We start from the raw sequence: 20857 nt of genomic DNA, 5'->3' as shown, positions 1-20857 counted from the left end.
ACAGACACAGACACAGACACACGCACGCACGCACGCACGCAAGCACACACACACACACACACACACACACACACACACACACACACACACACACACACACACACACACACACACACACACACACAAACAGATCATGCAGCTCAAACAAAGCACACACATCCACTAGAGCAGACACACATTGGCAGCTTAAATCATTGGTTCTCCTTTGTCTGCTAGGCTAGGGAGGAGGAGGGGAGGATGTGAGGAAGGAGGGGTAGAGGAGGGGAGGAAACTCAGGGAGGAGTGAAGGGAAGAGGGGTAGTGGAGGGGTAGTGGAGGTCGAGGGAAGAGGGAAGAGGGAGGATGGGTGAGAGGAGAGGTGGGAGGAGGGTTAGTGGAGGGGAGAGAAGAGGGAGCAGGGGTGGGAGGAGGGGTAGTGGAGGTTGATGGAAGAGGGAGGAGGGGTGAGCGGAGAGGTGGGAGGAGGGGTAGTGGAGGGGAGAGAAGAGGGAGGAGGGGTGGGAGGAGGGGTAGTGGAGGCGAGGGAAGAGGGAGCAGGGGTGAGAGGAGGGGTAGTGCAGGTCGAGGGAATAGGGAGGAGGGGTGGGAGGAGGGGTAGTGGAGGTCGAGGGAAGAGGGAGGAGGGGTGAGAGGAGGGGTTGTGGAGGGGAGAGAAGAGGGAGCCGGGGTGGGAGGAGGGGTAGTGGAGGGGAGAGAAGAGAAGAGGAAGGAGGGGTGGGAGGAGGGGTAGTGGAGGTCGAGGGAAGAGGGAGGAGGGTGAGAGGAGGGGTAGTGGAGGGGAGGGAAGAGGGAGGAGGGGTGATAGGAGAGGTGGGAGGAGGGGTAGTGGAGGGGAGAGAAGAGGGAGCAGGGGTGGGAGGAGGGGTAGTGGAGGGGAGGGAAGAGGGAGGAGGGGTGAGAGGAGAGGTAGTGGAGGGGAGAGAAGAGGGAGGAGGGGTGGGAGGAGGGGTAGTGGAGGGGAGGGAAGAGGGAGGAGGGGTGAGAGGAGAGGTAGTGGAGGGGAGAGAAGAGGGAGGAGGGGTGGGAGGAGGGGTAGTGGAGGTCGAGGGAAGAGGGAGGAGGGGTGATAGGAGAGGTGGGAGGAGGGGTAGTGGGGGGGGGAGAAGAGGGAGCCGGGGTGGGAGGAGGGGTAGTGGAGGGGAGAGAAGAGGAAGGAGGGGTGGGAGGAGGGGCAGTGGAGGTCGAGGGAAGAGGGAGGAGGGGTGAGAGGAGGGGTAGTGGAGGGGAGAGAAGAGGGAGCAGAGGTGGGAGGGGGGGTAGTGGAGGGGAGGGAAGGGAAGAGGGAGGAGGGGTGATAGGAGAGGTGGGAGGAGGGGTAGTGGAGGGGAAGGAAGAGGGGGATGTGGGTGAGTATTTAAGATCTGTTGTTGTCACACAAAGCTGTTTAACTCCTAAGAGTGTCCGTGTATAAAGCTTTTCTCAACAGAGATCTGATTTAGTTTTTCTGCCCCTAATTTGTGGAACAAACTGCAGAGTTCAGTGCAGTTAGATGTACTGGTACCACTCAGGCAGTTTACATTATTGACTGAGGACCTCTATGTAGTTGACTGGGATCGCTTTTATTAAATATGTTTATTTTTTATTGTGCTGAATTATATTGTTTTATACACATGTATGTTGTTTTAATATTATGTTTTTGTTGTAATGTGTACAGGGCTCTCTTGTAAAATATATTTTTAATCTCAATGTGACTCACTTATTTAAATAAAGGTTAAATAAAAAATAAATAAATATGGCAGGTACATGTAAAACATGTTGGATTATCATGTTATTACCATGGCTTCTCGACCTCCAGTATTACCATGGCTTCTCGACCTCCAGTATTACCATGGCTTCTCGACCTCCAGTACTACCATGGCTTCTGTACCTCCTGTACTACCATGGCTTCTGTACCTCCTGTACTACCATGGCTTCTGTACCTCCTGTACTACCATGGCTTCTCACCCTCCTGTATTACCATGGCTTCTGTACCTCCTGTACTACCATGGCTTCTGTACCTCCTGTACTACCATGGCATCTCGACCTCCAGTATTACCATGGCTTCTGTACTTCCTGTATTACCATGGCTTCTCACCCTCCTGTATTACCATGGCTTCTGTACCTCCTGTATTACCATGGCTTCTCACCCTCCTGTATTACCATGGCTTCTGTACCTCCTGTACTACCATGGCATCTCGACCTCCAGTATTACCATGGCTTCTGTACCTCCTGTATTACCATGGCTTCTCTACCTCCTGTATTACCATGGCTTCTCTACTTCCTGTATTACCATGGCTTCTCGACCTCCTGTATTACCATGGCTTCTCTACCTCCTGTATTACCATGGCTTCTCGACCTCCTGTATTACCATGGCTTCTCTACCTCCTGTATTACCATGGCTTCTCCCCTCCTGTACTACCATGGCTTCTCTGCCTTCTGTACTACCTCTCATACTACCATGGCTTCTGTACCTCCTGTACTACCATGGCTTCTCACCCTCCTGTATTACCATGGCTTCTCTACCTCCTGTACTACCATGGCTTCTCTACCTCCTGTACTACCATGGCTTCTGTACCTCCTGTACTACCATGGCTTCTCTACCTCCTGTACTACCATGGCTTCTCTACCTCCTGTATTACCATGGCTTCTCTACCTCCTGTATTACCATGGCTTCTCTACCTCCTGTATTACCATGGCTTCTCAACCTCCTGTACTACCATGGCTTCTCACCCTCCTGTATTACCATGGCTTCTCTACCTCCTGTATTACCATGGCTTGTGAGTTTAAACATCTGAAGATCATCAAAGGTAAGCGATTAATTTTATTGCTTTTCTGACTTTTGTGACCAATCTACTTGGCTGCTAGCTTTTTGTAATATTTTGTCTACTGAGAGAGATATCCTTACATAAACGCTTGGTATGCTTTCGCTGAAAAGCTTTATTGAAATCTGACACGCCAGGTGGATTAACCACAAGCTAAACTGTGTTTTGCTATATTGCACTTGTGATTTCATGAACATTTTATATTTTTAGTAATTTAATTTGAATTTGGTGCTCTGCAATTCAGCGGATGTTGACGAAAATGATCCCGCTAAAGGGATGGGTGCATCAAGAGGTTTTAATCTGATTACTGTTATTTATATAATCAACTAACTATGTTTAATTGTTACCCGATTAAATTAATCATGTAACAATTAACTCATTAGGAATTTGGGGCACCACGAGAGTTCTTTAAAGAGTTACCATCTCCCGAATTAACTCTAAAGGTCTTTACCTATCACATCCATAAAACAGTGTTAATCATAACCTTGTATCATATCATCATTCTGAACAGTCATAAACTCCAGCCTTACCAACTTATACTACACGATAACAGCACTCACCTATAGCACGTGCTCCAGCAGTGATTGTCCAGGTGACGACTTATTGTCTCTACCTTGTGTTGAGATTTCAGAGTTCAAACCCCTTTAGCTGCAGCTACATGCCTCTCTAGTTTGATATGTTACTTTTTAACCCCTCATTTTATACAGTTCTTCAAATTGGGGCGGTTAATCAGGCTGACATGTTCTCTGACCTCCTTATAGAAACAATTTCCTCGTATAATTTCTAAGATCACATCCCTCTCTTAACAAAAACACTTTCCGAAGTGTTCATGTACAACTTAGAGGATCGAGACTTCGTACATCTGGTGTGTATACTTTTTCTAGTTTCATTATTTCCTTTATGACATCACAAAATAACAGCCCATATGACATTATTATTCTTTAGATCGCCTCTGACCATTCCCCACGTTCCCCAGTACTCGCTTTAGAATGTGTCAGTTTCAGCGGGAAAATATCTGTGAACAAAGACACATTTCCTGTGTGAATTTGGGGAGGGAGATAGCTGAAAGTTCTAATCCCTGATTCACAACAGGGTGTGAACTGTCAACCACCCACCAGCGTCCCCCACCCCCCACCCCACCCCCACCCCCCACCCCTCTCTACAGGTGTCATCCACTGCAAAGCTGATCCGACCCATCTGTATCCTCACAGGACAGTCACGACACTCTCTTATGCTCTTATTTCTTTCAATCTTTTCCTTCTTTCATTCTTTCTTTCTCACAGAGCGATACTAAATAAATAAAATAAAACCTTGCCTCTTGTGAACTAACATTTTACTTTTTTTCCCTACTTGCACTGACTTTGCTGATGGCTACTTTATTGAGGAAATTATTTTACTTACTGTGACTGTGATACGTGGTTGTCCCACCTACACTCTTTAGAAACAAAGGGTTCTAAAAGGGTTCTTCGGTTGTCCCCATAGGTGAACCCTTTTTGATTCCAGGTAGAACCCTTTTTGGTTCCAGGTAGAACTCTTTTGGGTTCCATGAAGAACCCTCTGTGGAAAGAGTTTTACATGGAACCCAAAAGGGTTCTACCTGGAACCAAAAATGATTCTTTAAAGGGTTCTCCTATGGGGACAGCCAAAGAACAATTTTAGGTTCTAGATAGCTACACTCTTAGAAGAAAAGGTCCTATCTTAAAGGGGAATTTCACTCTGGCTCTGTCATGGCATTACTATGGTAACAACATTACATTTTTATCATAAACATCACAATTATTCAAACCACAAGCTAGAACTAGCACATTTTAATTTCACTTGTTGAATCAGGAAGTTTCGACTACCTGTGTATTTGTCTGCTCATAGTGAACCAAAGTCCTGCATTCATAGCAAATGCAGATACCGCCCGCTAGGTAGAGGAGTGCCTTCAACTTGGACGATGGCATTGTGTACTTCGAACGAACAACACACAGCAATCTCAGAACATATGCAAGTTATTTTGTTTGTTTTTCACTAGTGTTTGTCATCATGCCTGTGTGGTGTTCTGTGCCTGGCTGTGCTAATTACAAACAAGCGCGAAAATAAGTTCTCTCTCATCGTTTTACCAACCAGAAATTTACCCCGATGCTGCCAGTGCCTTGCGGTTATCAAGAATGATAAGCCTTACGGTGACCAGAGGGATTTTTTCAGGCTGAACTAATGGGGAATACGTTTCGACAACAGCTGAGAAGTGATGCGATACCATAGATTTTTTTTCCCTCCACAACAAAATGACAGATTCTCAATTGGATGTAATCTAATGTTAGCTAGCTTCATAGCCTAGCTGGACTAGCTAAGTTAGCTAGCTGAAGTTACAGTCCTGTAACTTACAGTATTGATTTCTGAAAGCCCTCAGCTAAACCGTATAGCTATCTTTTTTTGGTATTTGACTGCTATTTTGGTATTGTACTGCTATTGGTAGTCACTGCTAGACTGGTATCTACCTTCTGCAGCATAAACATGTTTGTTTGTTTGTTCGTTCTACCTTTTGACGGACTTTAGCTAACATAAGTTAGATAATGTTAGCAAATAAGAGTAGCTCAATCTGGCAGCCATCTATTCTATTCAGTCAATGAAAATATAATTGTCTACATAGCTAGATCACGCTGTTTGTGTGTTGATAACGTTAGCAATGATGAATGTGTATAAATCGTCTATGGTTGGTTAGTTGGTTCTTAGCCAGTCTCAGCTGGATAGCAATCGTCCTGCCAATTATTAATGTTAGTTAGCTAACAGCAAGCAGACAATATTGAAATGTCCATGTTAGGTATCAAATCTAGCAAGTCAAATAGAGATCAATACAAATGGTTGGTTGTGTATTGTTGTGTTTTTTGTTGTAGTTGGTACAGCATCTGTTTCCACCAACATGAGCTTCCAACCCCTAGCTCTGCACAAGATGAAGGTAAGTTGTCAAAAATATTTTTCAAGCTGACAGCTAAGATTTACTTCAATTTACAGTAAGCATGGTATAAACATGAAGTGTGTAGTGTCTGTATGGTTTGCGTTTTATATTATGGGGTTACAGGTGGTTAGAATTAGTCTGAGGACCGCAGAGTTCCTTTCCAGATCATGTAATCAATTTAGTCTAGCCCTCTTTTCTTTTTAGCTTTTCTCTTTGTAAAACTCAGGTTATCTGGAGTCATTCCACAGTGCCTTGCTGAAAAATACCCCAAAGTGGAGGCATTTTGGGTACACAAGCATGAATGAGCGGACAAACCTTGCGGATATTTAGCACAACAAGATTGTGGGACAGAAACCAGCAAGGGACACTGAAAAGGTATCAAATCAAAACTGCAACAGCAATGACACAACCACCTCATTCTTATCTCTGCAGATTCTCAAAACACAATACAAAAAGCCCCTGGAAAAGGCTACTCCTGATCAGTCAAAGTCAATGGGCTAGGGGAGGTTTACAAACAGTACTGTTTAAGGGAAGGGGGGTTTGGTTGTGCAGGATTGTGCTTAGATAGGCAGTAAATAAATTGTTGTGTATGAGAGCGATTGAGGTGCCATTTCTCCTCAATCTCCCATACAAAACAATTCATACTGTGTAAGAACTGCCCTCCTAAGACTTTTCACACCTTCTTTAGCCCCCCCCCCAGCCCATTCAATTTGTTGACTGATCTTTCCTCTAAAAAAAAGCTCCCAATGTCCCCTTATTGTCCTTAAACAATACGCTAGCCGGTCCCATTCGGATGACACCTTTACCAACAAAGGCGTGTTGCCCTACGTCCCTTCTACAAAAAGTGTAAAATGTTAAAATCACAACAATGTCTTTCCAGGAGACGTGCATTACCAGTAAATCTTCTGCAAGGGGACCACACAGTTGGTGGTTAAGAAGCCCTAGACCACTTTCAGCAGAGTCTTATCCAGCTGGCCGTTCACCGCAGACAGAACAAGATCATTCGCCATTAGCACAAAGTGCCTCAGCTTCCCCAGCCCACCATGCCGAACACCACTACCAGTGTACTGAATCGGATAAAGGACTATGGCAGCGTTTACACAGGCGGCCCAATTGTAATGTTTTTTTTTCACTAATTGGTGTTTTGACCAATCAGATCAGTATTGAAAAATATCTGAAGTGGTTTTAAGACCAATTCGTGGGAAAATATAACAGAATTGAACTACCTGTGTAGACACAGCTAGCATAGCTCAGCATAAGACCATGTGGAACAGGGGTCTCCAAACCTCTTCTTCTTCTTCTGTGTTATAGTGGCGTTCGAAACAATTAGAAGTGCATTCTGCCACCTACTGTGCGGGTGGATAATAAGGTTAAAAAGGACAACATTTGGGTAAAAATAAATAAAACCTCATACAAAATACCAAAAAAGAAATTAGCTAAACAAAATCAACCTGTTTTCTGTATAAAAAAAAACAAATTCTAATCATGTCCTCACACAGCCTCAGAAGCCAAAAATAAGCTGTTTCTAATCAGGTAAAATTCTGATTCTAATTCTAATCATGTCCTCACACAGCCTCAGAAGCCAAAAATAAGCTGTTTCTAATCAGGTAAAATTCTGATTCTAATTCTAATCATGTCCTCACACAGCCTCAGAAGCCAAAAATAAGCTGTTTCTAATCAGGTAAAATTCTGATTCTAATTCTAATCATGTCCTCACACAGCTTTAGAAGCCAAAAATAAGCTGTTTCTAATCAGGTAAAATTCTGATTCTAATTCTAATCATGTCCTCACACAGCCTCAGAAGCCAAAAATAAGCTGTTTCTAATCAGGTAAAATTCTGATTCTAATTCTAATCATGTCCTCACACAGCCTCAGAAGCCAAAAATAAGCTGTTTCTAATCAGGTAAAATTCTGATTCTAATTCTAATCATGTCCTCACACAGCCTCAGAAGCCAAAAATAAGCTGTTTCTAATCAGGTAAAATTCTGATTCTAATTCTAATCATGTCCTCACACAGCCTCAGAAGCCACCTGTGAGAGCGGAACATTTCCTAGCGACAAATAGTCCTTGTCGTGTTTCTGCCGGGACGTCTTGGAGACCCAAAAACATGTTGGCTGCAGATATAATGATGTCCAGCTTCATTTCTTCACAATGAGTGTATCCAGATCACCCAACTGCCTTAAAACACTACCAACTGGTTTCAATGGATCCACCTCCATATCTTCAACACTGTGGCCTCTTCCTCCTTCACCTCTCTTCACCGCCTTCACATAGGAGATCCGCTGCACTGCCCTGATCCTTCACACCTCGATCTCCTTCACCCTAACAGGCACTCAAGGAAGTCCCCACCACAGTTAAAACAGTTTCCATTCACAGATTCTTCAATATCATACTTCTCCCATCTGCAAACATTTTGACATGTGACCACATTCTTTACAATTTCCACACTGTAATGGTTTGGACACAAATGCAGTGTATCGACAGGCCTTTCTCCTTCCTCCCTTTCACCATACGGGTCAGATGATGTGCACTGACTACTCCTGGGATTTTCTGACTAAGGTACCAATCATCTATATCCAACGAGACTCCAGCTATAACTCCTTTGGCAGGCGCCTTGCTCCGAAGTTCAATACATGTTACTAATTTAGCCAGATCCAGTACACGCTTCTTCTGTTCTTCATTAACACAATTAACCAAAACAAGGCTGCATCTAGTCACCTTGATTTAAAATCAACTTTTCGCACTGCTTTCTTCACAGTCCTCGATATTACAAATGGATTTCCCAAAGGAATCTTCTTGTCCAAAAAACACAGTCCAATAAGAAATGCATTACTGGACCGGTCCTTGTCTTCTACGACAGCTTTTGCTCATTTTGTTCCATTCTTTGATTTCACTATTTTCCTTATCACCCACTTCACTTGCCACACTTTCAGATTCAAGCAGTCGCCATTTCCTCCTCCCTCCTAGGAATCTGTCGATTTGCACTACCTTACCTGAAATATCTAACCTGTTCCTGGAGAGCTACCCTCCTGTAGGTTTTCACTCCAACCCTGTTCCCGGAGAGCTACCCTCCTGTAGGTTTTCACTCCAACCCTGTTCCTGGAGAGCTACCCTCCTGTAGGTTTTCACTCCAACCCCAATTGTATCTAACCTGGTTCAGCTTATCAACCAGCTAATTATTAGAATCAGGTGTGATAGATTCGAGTTGTAGTGAAAACTTACAGGACGGTAGCCCACCAGAAACATGGTTGGAGAGCCCTAATGTACAACCACCATGAAGTAAATATGGATATTTTCTATCAATCTTTGAAATGTGCCTGCCTTTATAGATTCACAGATCAACTCCAATATAATACAATTGTATTTGTCACATGCGCCTAAAACAACAGGTCACCTTTCACCTTACAGTGAAATGCTTACTTATACAAGCCCCTAACCAACAATATAGTTTAAAAAAAATATGAATAAGAATAAGAAATAAAAGTAACAAGTTGTTAAAGAGCAGCAGTAAAATAACAATAGTGAGACTATATACAGGGGGTACCGGTACAGAGTCAATGTGGAGGCTATATACAGGGGGTACTAGTACAGAGTCAATGTGGAGTCTATATGCAGGGTGTACCTGTACAGAGTCAATGTGGAGGCTATATACAGGGGGTACCGGTACAGAGTCAATGTGGAGACTATATACAGGGGGTACCAGTACAGAGTCAATGTGGAGGCTATATACAGGGGGTACCGGTACAGAGTCAATGTGGAGGCTATATATAGGGGGTACCGATACAGAGTCAATGTGGAGACTATATACAGGGGGTACTGGTATAGAGTCAATGTGGAGGTTATATACAGGGGGTACCGGTACAGAGTCAATGTGGAGGCTATATACAGGGTGTTACGGTACAGAGTCAATGTGGAGACTATATACAGGGGGTACTGGTACAGAGTCAATGTGGAGACTATATACAAGGGGTACTGGTACAGAGTCAATGTGGAGGCTATATACAGGGGGTACCGGTACAGAGTCAATGTGGAGGCTATATACAGGCAGGGTGTTACGGTACAGAGTCAATGTGGAGGCTATATACAGGGGGTACTGGTACAAAGTCAATGTGGAGGCTATATACAGGGTGTTACGGTACAGAATCAATGTGGAGGCTATATACAGGGGGTACCGGTACAGAGTCAATGTGGAGACTATATACAGGGGGTACTGGTATCGAGTCAATGTGGAGGCTATATACAGGGGGTACCGGTGCAGAGCCAATGTGGAGGCTATATATAGGGTGTTACGGTACAGAGTCAATGTGGAGACTATATACAGGGGGTACTGGTACAGAGTCAATGTGGAGGCTATATACAGGGTGTTACGGTACAGAGTCAATGTGGAGACTATATACAGGGAGTACTGGTACAGAGTCAATGTGGAGGTTATATACAGGGTGTACCGGTACAGAGTCAATGTGGAGGCTATATACAGGGTGTTACGGTACAGAGTCAATGTGGAGGCTATATACAGAGGTTACTGGTACAGAGTCAATGTGGAGGCTATATACAGGGTGTTACGGTACAGAGTCAATGTGGAGGCTATATACAGGGGGTACCAGTAAAGAGTCAATGTGGAGGCTGGATACAGGGGGTACCAGTAAAGAGTCAATGTGGAGGCTATATACAGGGGGTACCGGTACAGAGTCAATGTGGAGACTATATACAGGGGGTACTGGTACAGAGTCAATGTGGAGACTATATACAGGGGGTACCGGTACAGAGTCAATGTGGAGGCTATATACAGGGGGTACTGATACAGAGTCAATGTGGAGGCTATATACAGGGGGTACTGTTACAGAGTCAATGTGGAGGCTAGATACAGGGGGTACCAGTACAGAGTCAATGTGGAGGCTATATACAGGGGGTACCAGTAAAGAGTCAATGTGGAGGCTATATACAGGGTGTACCGGTACAGAGTCAATGTGGAGGCTATATACAGGTTGTTACGGTACAGAGTCAATGGGGAGGCTATATACAGGGGGTACTGGTACAGAGTCAATGTGGAGGCTATATACAGGGTGTTACGGTACAGAGTCAATGTGGAGGCTATATACAGGGGGTACTAGTAAAGAGTCAATGTGGAGGCTATATATAGGGGGTACCAGTAAAGAGTCAATGTGGAGGCTATATACAGGGGGTACCAGTAAAGAGTCAATGTGGAGGCTATATACAGGGGGTACCGGTACAGAGTCAATGTGGAGACTATATACAGGGGGTACTGGTACAGAGTCAATGTGGAGACTATATACAGGGGGTACCGGTACAGAGTCAATGTGGAGACTATATACAGGGGGTACTGGTACAGAGTCAATGTGGAGACTATATACAGGGGGTACTGGTACAGAGTCATTATGCGGGGGCATCGGTTTATTCGAGGTAATTTAGGTAAAATGTACAGACTGTCATGGCGTGACACTTTTGGGTGGATATTGTGGCTCTCTCACTCTCTCTCCCACATCATGTTTTACAACAGTAATACATTCCTGGTAGAAGCTCTCAGTATGGAGGATGGAACCTATGGAGAACAAAGACATTATCCTTGCCAAAACTCCTAATCCCCAAAATGGGAGACTTAAAACAATATTTATATTTTTTGAGAATATGGGAATGGTCCGTGGACACCCAGCTGTCAGGTTTACACCTGAATGTTGCATAATGATTCAGTATAAGAATACTTTTGAAAAGATAACAATGCGATTTAGTTTTCTAAATGAGAATTGGTTGTTTTCGGGTAACTTATCCAGTCAGTAGCCATGCCCAGGTCGGCACAAACATGATGATACGGCCCTTGTTTTACTCAAGTATAAAATCAGAACGACCACGCAAACCACGGTGTAAGCTAAGGTTGCAAATGGTTGAATTTATAAGTCCAGAAAGAACATGAGAGCTCCACACGTTTGAAATGGTTGAATTAAGAAGATCATTAAAACATGAAGCAGGAGCTACATCTTAAAATGGTTAAGAACTACAACTCTAACAAAGAACAAGACCAGAGAACGTGGAGATCATTCCCACGTTGAAAAAAATCAACAAACTAAAGGACAATAATATTCAGACTGCAGATGTTTAAATATTTCAGTCTGGTAAACGCATCTGATCCTAAGAACATTTCCGAATGGTACTCTGAAGTACAACCTAAGACTTTAGGACAAACCAGGGGCTCTCTGTCGACTGACTATCCAGCAGACGGACCGGCAATTGCAGAGAGGGACGACAAAGGCAGACACTCGTAAATATGTAAATTGCTATTTATTTTTGAATGAGCATTTGTTCATGTTTAAAGTATTAGCAATTTCTATGAGTGTAGTAACCTCTATGAGCGGTCCCCACCCCTTTTCCTTTGTCTACCAAGCTGTCATATCGGTTTAATCCGCCAGGGACTTTTTCTTTGTATCATGTAGAAACCAATGTATGAACTATTTGTGTGTGTGTCTATGTACTTCTGTGATTGATTAAGTTAGTTAGTAAATAAATAATTAAGCCAATTTGTATATCGCTGATTCACGATTCTATGCTAGGGTTCGTGCAGATATCCAAGGGTTTGTGACGTTGAATAATGAGACTAATGAGGTAAAATGCATTAATTAGAGAATGTTTTGATAAGAAATGAAAATATCTGAAGAGTTATATTCGGGAAATTGAAACTCTATAAACAATATGTTCCCCCATGGTGCCCCGTCTTCCTAGTCAATTAAAGTTACATGATTAGTTTAATCAAGTAATTAAAATACACATAGATAATTGATTTGATAATACACAGTCTAAACATTTAATGATAGTCAACCACACGACAATGTAGGTAGAGAGTAGCAGCGGTGTAAAAGGGGGGGTTAATGCAAATAGTCTGGGTCGCCATTTGATTAGATGTTTAGGAGTCTTATGGCTTGTGGGTAGAAGCTTTATAGAAGCCTCTTGGACCTAGACTTGGCGCTCCGGTACTGCTTTCCGTGTGGTAGCAGAGAGAACAGTCTATGCCTGGAGTCTTTGACAATTTTTAGCGCCTTCCTCTGACAGCGCCTGGTATAGAGGTCCTGGATGGCAGGAAGCTTGGCCCCAGTGATGTACTGGGCCGTACGCACTGCCATACCAGGCAGTGATGCAACCAGTCAGGATGCTCTCAATGGTGCAGCTGTAGAACCTCTTGAGGATCTGAGGACCACTGACAAATCTTTTCAGTCTCCTGAGGTGGAATAGGTTTTTTTCATGACCTCTTCATGACCATCTCGGTGTGCTTGGACCATGTTAGTTTGTTGGTGATGTGGACACCAACAAATTTGAAGGGCATAGCGGGATTTCTTATAAGCTTCTGGGTTAGATACACTTATTGATGAAGCCAGTGACTGATGTGGTGTACTCCTCATTGCCATGGGAAAAATCCTGGAACATATGCCAGTCTGTGCTACTAAAACAGTCCTCCAGCTTAGCATCTGCTTCATCTGATCACTTTTTCATTGGCCGAGTCACTGGTGCTTCCTGCTTTAATGTTTTGCTTGTAAGCAGGAATCAGGAGGATAGAATTGTGGTCAGACTTTTCGAACGGAGGGCGAGTGAGAGCTTTGTATGCGTCTCTGTGGAGTAAAGGTGGTTTAGAGTTTTTTTTTCCCTCTGGTTACACATTTAACATGCTGATAGAAATTTGGTAAAACAGAGAAACAGTCAGTTCTATTTGTGACGCTGAACGCGGTGCAAGTCCTGTCTCTTCCATCTCCTCATTGGTTATACCCACGTGGGTGATTGAAAGATAAACTGAGGTCAGTCAGTCAGTCAGTTATGTCAGTCAGTCAGTTACTATGAAAGTTAGATGCCAATCGCCATATAAAGTCCAAAGAAGAAAAAGCCTGGAAGGAGGAGAGATGACTAGAAATGATTCGGTTGACCGTTCTGTGTGTGGATTAATTGATGGAGTAAAGGACCTTGTGCATTTCAGGTAAAATATGAACTCAATGTTTAAATCCGAGGACAAATTAGCTAGAAACAGACAGCTATCTAAATAGGACAAATGAGCTAGCAACTGCAAGCTAGCTAGCTACAATGCTATAAATGTTTCATGCTTTTTGACCTGTCCCCGAATTAATATAATTGTTTCAGAGTTTGTTTTGATATTTCAACCTGCATGTCGTTATCGCGTTTGGTGTGGGGGGACAAAACATCTATTTGTGCACAATGGTGCACATGCTCGTCCGGTCTGGGCATGGTGTTAACTAGCATGGATACCACAGCATTCTGCAGCAATACGCCATCCCATCTGGTTTGGGCTTAGTGAGACTATCATTTGTTTTTCAACAGGACAATGAAAGGCAGTGTAAGGGCTATTTGACCAAGAAGGAGAGTGATGGAGTGCTGCATCAGATGACCTGGCCTCCACAATCCCCCGACCTCAACCAAATTGAGATTGTTTGGGATGAGTCGGACCGCAGAGTGAAGGAAAAGCAGCCAACAAATGCTCAGCATATATGGGAACTCCTTCAAGACTGTTGGAAAAGCAATCCAGGTGAAGCTGGTTGAGAGAATGTCAAGACTGTGAAAAGCTGTCATTAAGGCAAAGGGTGGCTACTTTGAATCATCTCAAATATTAACTATACTTTGTTATATGTTATATATATACAGAGAGAGACACTTTTTTCGGTACTATATGATTCCATATGTGTTATTTCATAGTTTTGATGTCTTCACTATTATTCTACAATGTAGAATATAGTAAAAACAAAGAAAAACCCTTGAATGAGTAGGTGTTCTAAAACTTTTGACCGGTAGTGTCAAAAGTTTAGTGTCACTTAGACATGTCTTTGTTTTGAAAGAAAAGCACATTTTTGCCCATTAAAATAACATCACATTTATCAGAAATGCAGTGTAGACATTGTTAATGTTGTAAAAGACCATTGTAGCTGGAAACAGCAACAATTTTTATGGATGAAAGGCCTACAGATCAAATCAAATGAAATGTATTTATATAGCCCTTCTTACATCAGCTGATATCTCAAAGTGCTGTACAGAAACCCAGCCTAAAACCCCAAACAGCAAGCAATGCAGGTGTAGAAAAACTCCCTAGATAGGCCGAAACCTAGAGAGGAACCAAGCTATGAGGGGTGGCCAGTCCTCTTCTGGCTGTGCAGGGTGGAGATTATAAGAGAACATGGCCAAGATGTTCAAATGTTCATAAATGACCAGCAGGGTCAAATACTAATAATCACAGTAGTGGTCGAGGGTGCAGCAAGTCAGCACCTCAGGAGTAAATGTCAGTTGGCTTTTCATAGCCGATCATTAAGAGTATCTCTACCACTCCTGCTGCCTCTAAAGAGGTGAAAACAGCAGGTCTGGGACAGGTAGCACGTCCGGTGAACAGGTCAGGGTTCCATAGCCGCAGGCAGAACAGTTGAAACTGGAGCAGCAGCACGGCCAGGTGGACAGCAAGGAGTCATCATGCCAGGTAGTCCTGAGGCATGGTCCTAGGGCTCAGATCCTCCGAGAGAGAGAAAGAAAGAGAGAATTAGAGAGAGCATACTTAAATTCACACAGGACACCGGATAAGACAGGAGAAATACTCCAGATATAACAAACTGATCCTAGCCGCCCGAAATAAAAACTACTGCAGCATAAATACTGGAGGCTGAGACAGGAGGCGTCAGGAGACACTGTGGCCCCATCCGATGATACCCCCGGACAGGGCCAAACAGGAAGGATATAACCCCACCCACTTTGCCAAAGCACAGCCCCCACACCATGAGAGGGATATCTTCAACCACCAACTTACCATCCTGAGACAAGGCCGAGTATAGCTCACAAAGATCTCCACCACGGCACAATCCAAGGGGGGGGCGCCAACCCAGACTGGAAGATCACGTCAGTGACTCAACCCACTCAAGTGACGAAACCCCTCCTAGGGACGACATGAAAGAGCACCAGTAAGTAAGCCAGTGACTCAGCCACTGTAATAGGGTTAGAGGCAGAGAATCCCAGTGGAGAGAGGGGAACAGCTGTTTGCTTAGAAATTCTAGGGACAATTAGGAGGCCTGCGTACGTGTAGGTATGTACGGCAGGACCAAATCAGAAAGATAAGTAGGAGCAAGCCCATGTAATGCTTTGTAGGTTAGCAGTAAAACCTTGAAATCAGCCCTTGCCTTAACAGGAAACCAGTGTAGGGAGGCTAGCACTGGAGTAATATGATCACATTTTGTGGTTCTAGCCAGGATTCTAGCAGCCGTATTTAGCACTAACTGAAGTTTATTTAGTGCTTTATCCGGGTAGCCGGAAAGTAAAGCATTGCAGTAGTCTAACCTAGAAGTAACAAAAGCATGGATTCATTTTTCTGCATCATTTTTGGACAGAAAGTTTCAGATTTTTGCAATGTTTGAAACAGTCTTGATATGTTCCTCAAAAGAGAAATCACGGTCCAGAGTAAGCTGAATATCGTAGGTGTACATACACTTAGGTTGGAGTCATTAAAACTTGTTTTTCAACCACTCCACAAATTTATCGTTAACAAACTAAAGTTTTGGCAAGTCGGTTAGGACATCTAGTTTGTGCATGACACAAGTCATTTTTCCAACAATTGTTTACAGACAGATTATTTCACTTATAATTCACTTTATCACAATTCCAGTGGGTCAGAAGTTGACATACACTAAGTTGACTGTGCCTTTAAACAGCTTGTAAAATTCCAGAAAATGATGTCATGGCTTTAGAAGCTTCTGATAGGCTAATTGCCATCATTTGAGTCAATTGGAGGTGTACCTGTGGATGTATTTCAAGGCCTACCTTCAAACTCAGGGCCTCTTTACTTGACATCATGGGAAAATCAAAAGAAAAATTGTAGACCTCCACAAGTCTGGTTCATCCTTGGGAGCAATTTCCAATGCCTGAAGGTACCACTTTCATCTGTACAAACAATAGTATGCAAGTATAAACACCATGGTACCACGCAGCTGTCTCCAAGAGATGAACGCACTTTGGTGCGAAAAGTGCAAGTCAATCCCAGACAACAACAGCAAAGGACCTAGTGAAGATGCTGGAGGATACAGGTATGAAAGTATCTATATCCACAGTAAAACGAGTCCTATATCAACATAACCCGAAAGGCCGCTTGGCAAGGAAGAAGCCACTGTTTCAAAACTGCCATTAAAAAGCCAGACTAAGGTTTGCAATTGCCCATGGGGACAAAGATCATACTTTTTGGAGAAATGTCTTCTGGTCTGATGAAACATGTAAAGAACTGTTTGGCCATAATGACCATCGTTATGTTTGGAGGAAAAAATGGGAGGCTTGCAAGCTGAAGAACACCTTCCCAACCGTGAAGCACGGGGGTGGCAGCATCATGTTGTGGGGGTGCTTTGCTGCAGGAGGGACTGGTGCACTTCACAAAATAGACGGCAGCATGAGGGAGGAAAATTATGTGGATATATTGAAGCAACATCTCAAGACATAAGTCAGGAAGTTAAAGCTTGGTTGCAAATGGGTCTTCCAAATGGATAATGACCCCAAGTATACTTCCAAAGTTGATGCAAAATGTCTTAAGGACAACAAAGTCAAGGTGTTGGAGTGGCCATCACAAAGCCCTGACCTCAATCCCATAGAACATTTGTGGGTAGAACTGACAAAGCGTGTGCGAGCAAGGAGGCCTACAAACCTGACTCAGTTACACCAGCTCTGTCAGGAGGAATGGGCCAAAATTCACCCAAAACGAAACGTTTGACCCAAGTTAAACAATTTAAAGGCAATGCTACCAAATACTAACTGAGTGTATGTAATCTTCTGAACCATTGGGAAATAAAGCTGAAATAAATAATTCTCTCTGCTATTATTCTGACCTTTCACATTCTTAAAATAAAGTGGTGATCTTAACTGACCTAAGACAGGGAATTTTGACTAGGATTACATCTCAGGAATTGTGAAAAACTGACATTGAATGTATTTAGCTAAGGTGTATGTAAACTCCAAACTTCAACTGTAGATATTCCATAACAAAAATCAGCCGTTTCCAGCTACAATAGTCATTTACAACATTAACAAGGTCTACATTGTATTTCTGATCAATTTGACGTTATTTTAATGGACAATTAAAATTTCAAAAACAAGGTCATTTATATGTGACCCCAAACTTTTGAACAGTAGTGGGTATATATATATACACTACCATTAAAAAAAATATATATATATATATATATATATATATGCATGAAACACATGTCACTGTCCTAGAAATGCATCAGATATGAGGAAAACAAAGTGTGAAATTCCTTTTTAAGATGAATGCACTAGCTGTAAGTCTCTCTGAATACGAGTCTCTGCTAAAATTTAAATGTTAAATCCCGCACGCTGCTGAGCTCTGTGGTCAGACACCTCTTGTTCGTCACTCCTAATTACCGGAACACTAATTCGGAGATGATTGGGGCATTTGCTTGTGTGGGTGGGAGGGTGGGTGGATGGGTGGTTGTGTGGGTGGGCGGGCGGGCGGGCGGGCGGGTGGGTGGTTGTGTGTGTCTGTATTGGGAACTAACTGGGTATTAATCAGCAACAGGAGAAAGGAGGAAATCATGGAAAAAGCTAATTGGACCACTGATTGGCAAAGACTAATTGAAAACAAGATGAGCACACAGAGGAGGGAAATAAGGAGAGAGAGAGAGGGAATGAAGAGGAGAGACCTAATGATGGGGGAGTGGAGAGGAGAGACCTGATGATGGGGGAGAGGAGAGGAGGGACCTGATGATGGGGGAGAGAAGAGACCTGATGATGGGGGAGTGGAGAAGAGAGACCTGATGATGGTGAAGCAGAGAGGAGAGACCTGATGATGGTGAAGCAGAGAGGAGAGACCTGATGATGGGGGAGTGGAGAGGAGAGACCTGATGATGGGGGAGGGAGGGGAGAGACCTGATGATGGGGGAGAGGAGAGGAGAGACCTGATGATGGGGGAGAGGAGAGACCTGATGATGATGGGGGAGAGGAGAGACCCGATGATGGTGAAGCAGAGAGGAGAGACCTGGTGATGGGGGAGGGAGAGGAGAGACCTGATGATGGGGGAGTGGAGAGGAGAGACCTGATGATGGGGGAGGGACAGGAGAGACCTGATGATGGGGGAGGGAGAGGATAGACCTGATGATGGGGGAGAGGAGAGACCTGATGATGGGGGAGAGGAGAGACCTGATGATGAGGGAGGGAGAGACCTGATGATGGGGGAGGGAGAGGAGAGACCTGATGATGGGGGAGGGAGAGGAGAGACCTGATGATGGGGGAGAGGAGAGACCTGATGATGGGGGAGGGAGAGGAGAGACTTGATGATGGGGGAGGGAGAGGAGAGACCTGATGATGAGTGAGGGAGAGACCTGATGATGGGGGAGAGGAGAGGAGAGACCTGATGATGGGGGAGAGGAGAAGAGAGACCTGATGATGGGGGAGAGGAGAGGAGAGACCTGATGATGGGGGAGAGGAGAGGAGAGACCTGATGATGGGGGAGAGGAGAGACCTGATGATGGGGGAGAGGAGAGACCTGATGATGGGGGAGAGGAGACCTGATGATGGGGGAGAGGAGAGGAGAGACCTGATGATGGGGGAGAGGAGAGACCTGATGATGGGGGAGGGAGAGACCTGATGATGGGGGAGAGGAGAGGAGAGACCTGATGATGGGGGAGAGGAGAGACCTGATAATGATGGGGGAGGGAGAGGAGAGACCTGATGATGGGGGAGAGGAGAGGAGAGACCTGATGATGGGGGAGGGAGAGGAGAGACCTGATGATGGGGGAGAGGAGAGACCTGATGATGGGGGAGAGGAGAAGAGAGATCTGATGATGAGGGAGCAGAGAGGAGAGACCTGATGATGGGGGCGCGGAGAAGAGAGATCTGATGATGAGGGAGCAGAGAGGAGAGACCTGATGATGGGGGAGTGGAGAGACTTGGTGATGGGGGAGGGAGAGGAGAGCCACACACAAGTCCAATTAAAAATAGTAACCCTTTCTACATTCTCTCCTTTCATTGCTATGTGATTTTGTGTAGTTTTGTAAACTAATTGTCTACTTATCTCATTCCGCTTAAAAATACTTCTGAGAAATCCTTTTGATTGGTGGTGATAGAGAAAAACAGATGCTTATTAACCCCCCCCCCCCCCCCTCCTCCTCCTCCTGAACCATGTATACAGGAGGTGTTAATCTTTGACCCCTCGGCGGTGATTGAGCATCGCATTGTGTTCCTCCTCTCTTCCAGACGCCAGGTCTCACATGTTAATGAAGGAACAATTCTGCTCTGCCAACCAGACCCGAGAGGGATCCACACCCCTCTTACACTACCGTTCAAAAGTTTGGGGTCACTTAGAAATGTCCTTGTTTTTGAAAGAAAAGCACATTTTTTGTCCATTAAAATAACATCAAATTGATCAGAAATACAGTGTAGACATTCTTAATGACTATAGTAGCTGGAAACGGCTGATTTTTATGGAACCATCACCCCTGGGTTCCAGTGGCACCTTGTGTTAGCTAATCCACGTTTATCATTTGAAAAGGCTAATTGATCATTAGAAAACTATTTTGTGTTAGCACAGCTGAAAATGTTTGTACTTTTTAAAGAAGCAATAAAACGGTCCTTCTTTAGACTAGTTGAGTATCTGGAGCGTCAGCATTTGTGGGTTTGATTACAGGCTCAAAATGGCCAAAAAACAAAGACCCTTCTCCTGAAACTCATCAGTCTATTCTTGCTCTGAGAAATTAAGGCTATTCCATGCGAGAAATTGACAAGAAACTGAAGATCTCGTACAACGCTGTGTACTACTCCCTTCACAGAACAGCACAAACTGGCGCTGACCAGAATAGAAAGAGGAGTGGGAGGCCCCGGTGCACAAATGAGCGAGAGGACAAGTACATTAGAGTGACTAGTTTGAGAAACAGAATCCTCACAAGTCCTCAACTGGCAGCTTCATTAAATAGTACCAGCAAAACACCAGTCTCAACGTCAACACTGAAGCAGCGACTCCTAGATGCTGGCCTTCTGTGTCTGTGTTCTTTTGCCCATCTTAATCTTTTATTTTTATTGGCTCGTCTGAGATATGGCTTTTTCTTTGCAACTCAGCCTAGAAGGCCAGCATCCTGGT

Source organism: Oncorhynchus mykiss, chromosome 17 (assembly GCF_013265735.2).
Source record: "Oncorhynchus mykiss isolate Arlee chromosome 17, USDA_OmykA_1.1, whole genome shotgun sequence".
Lineage (NCBI taxonomy): Eukaryota > Metazoa > Chordata > Actinopteri > Salmoniformes > Salmonidae > Oncorhynchus > Oncorhynchus mykiss.
This window is presented reverse-complemented; position numbering follows the sequence as displayed.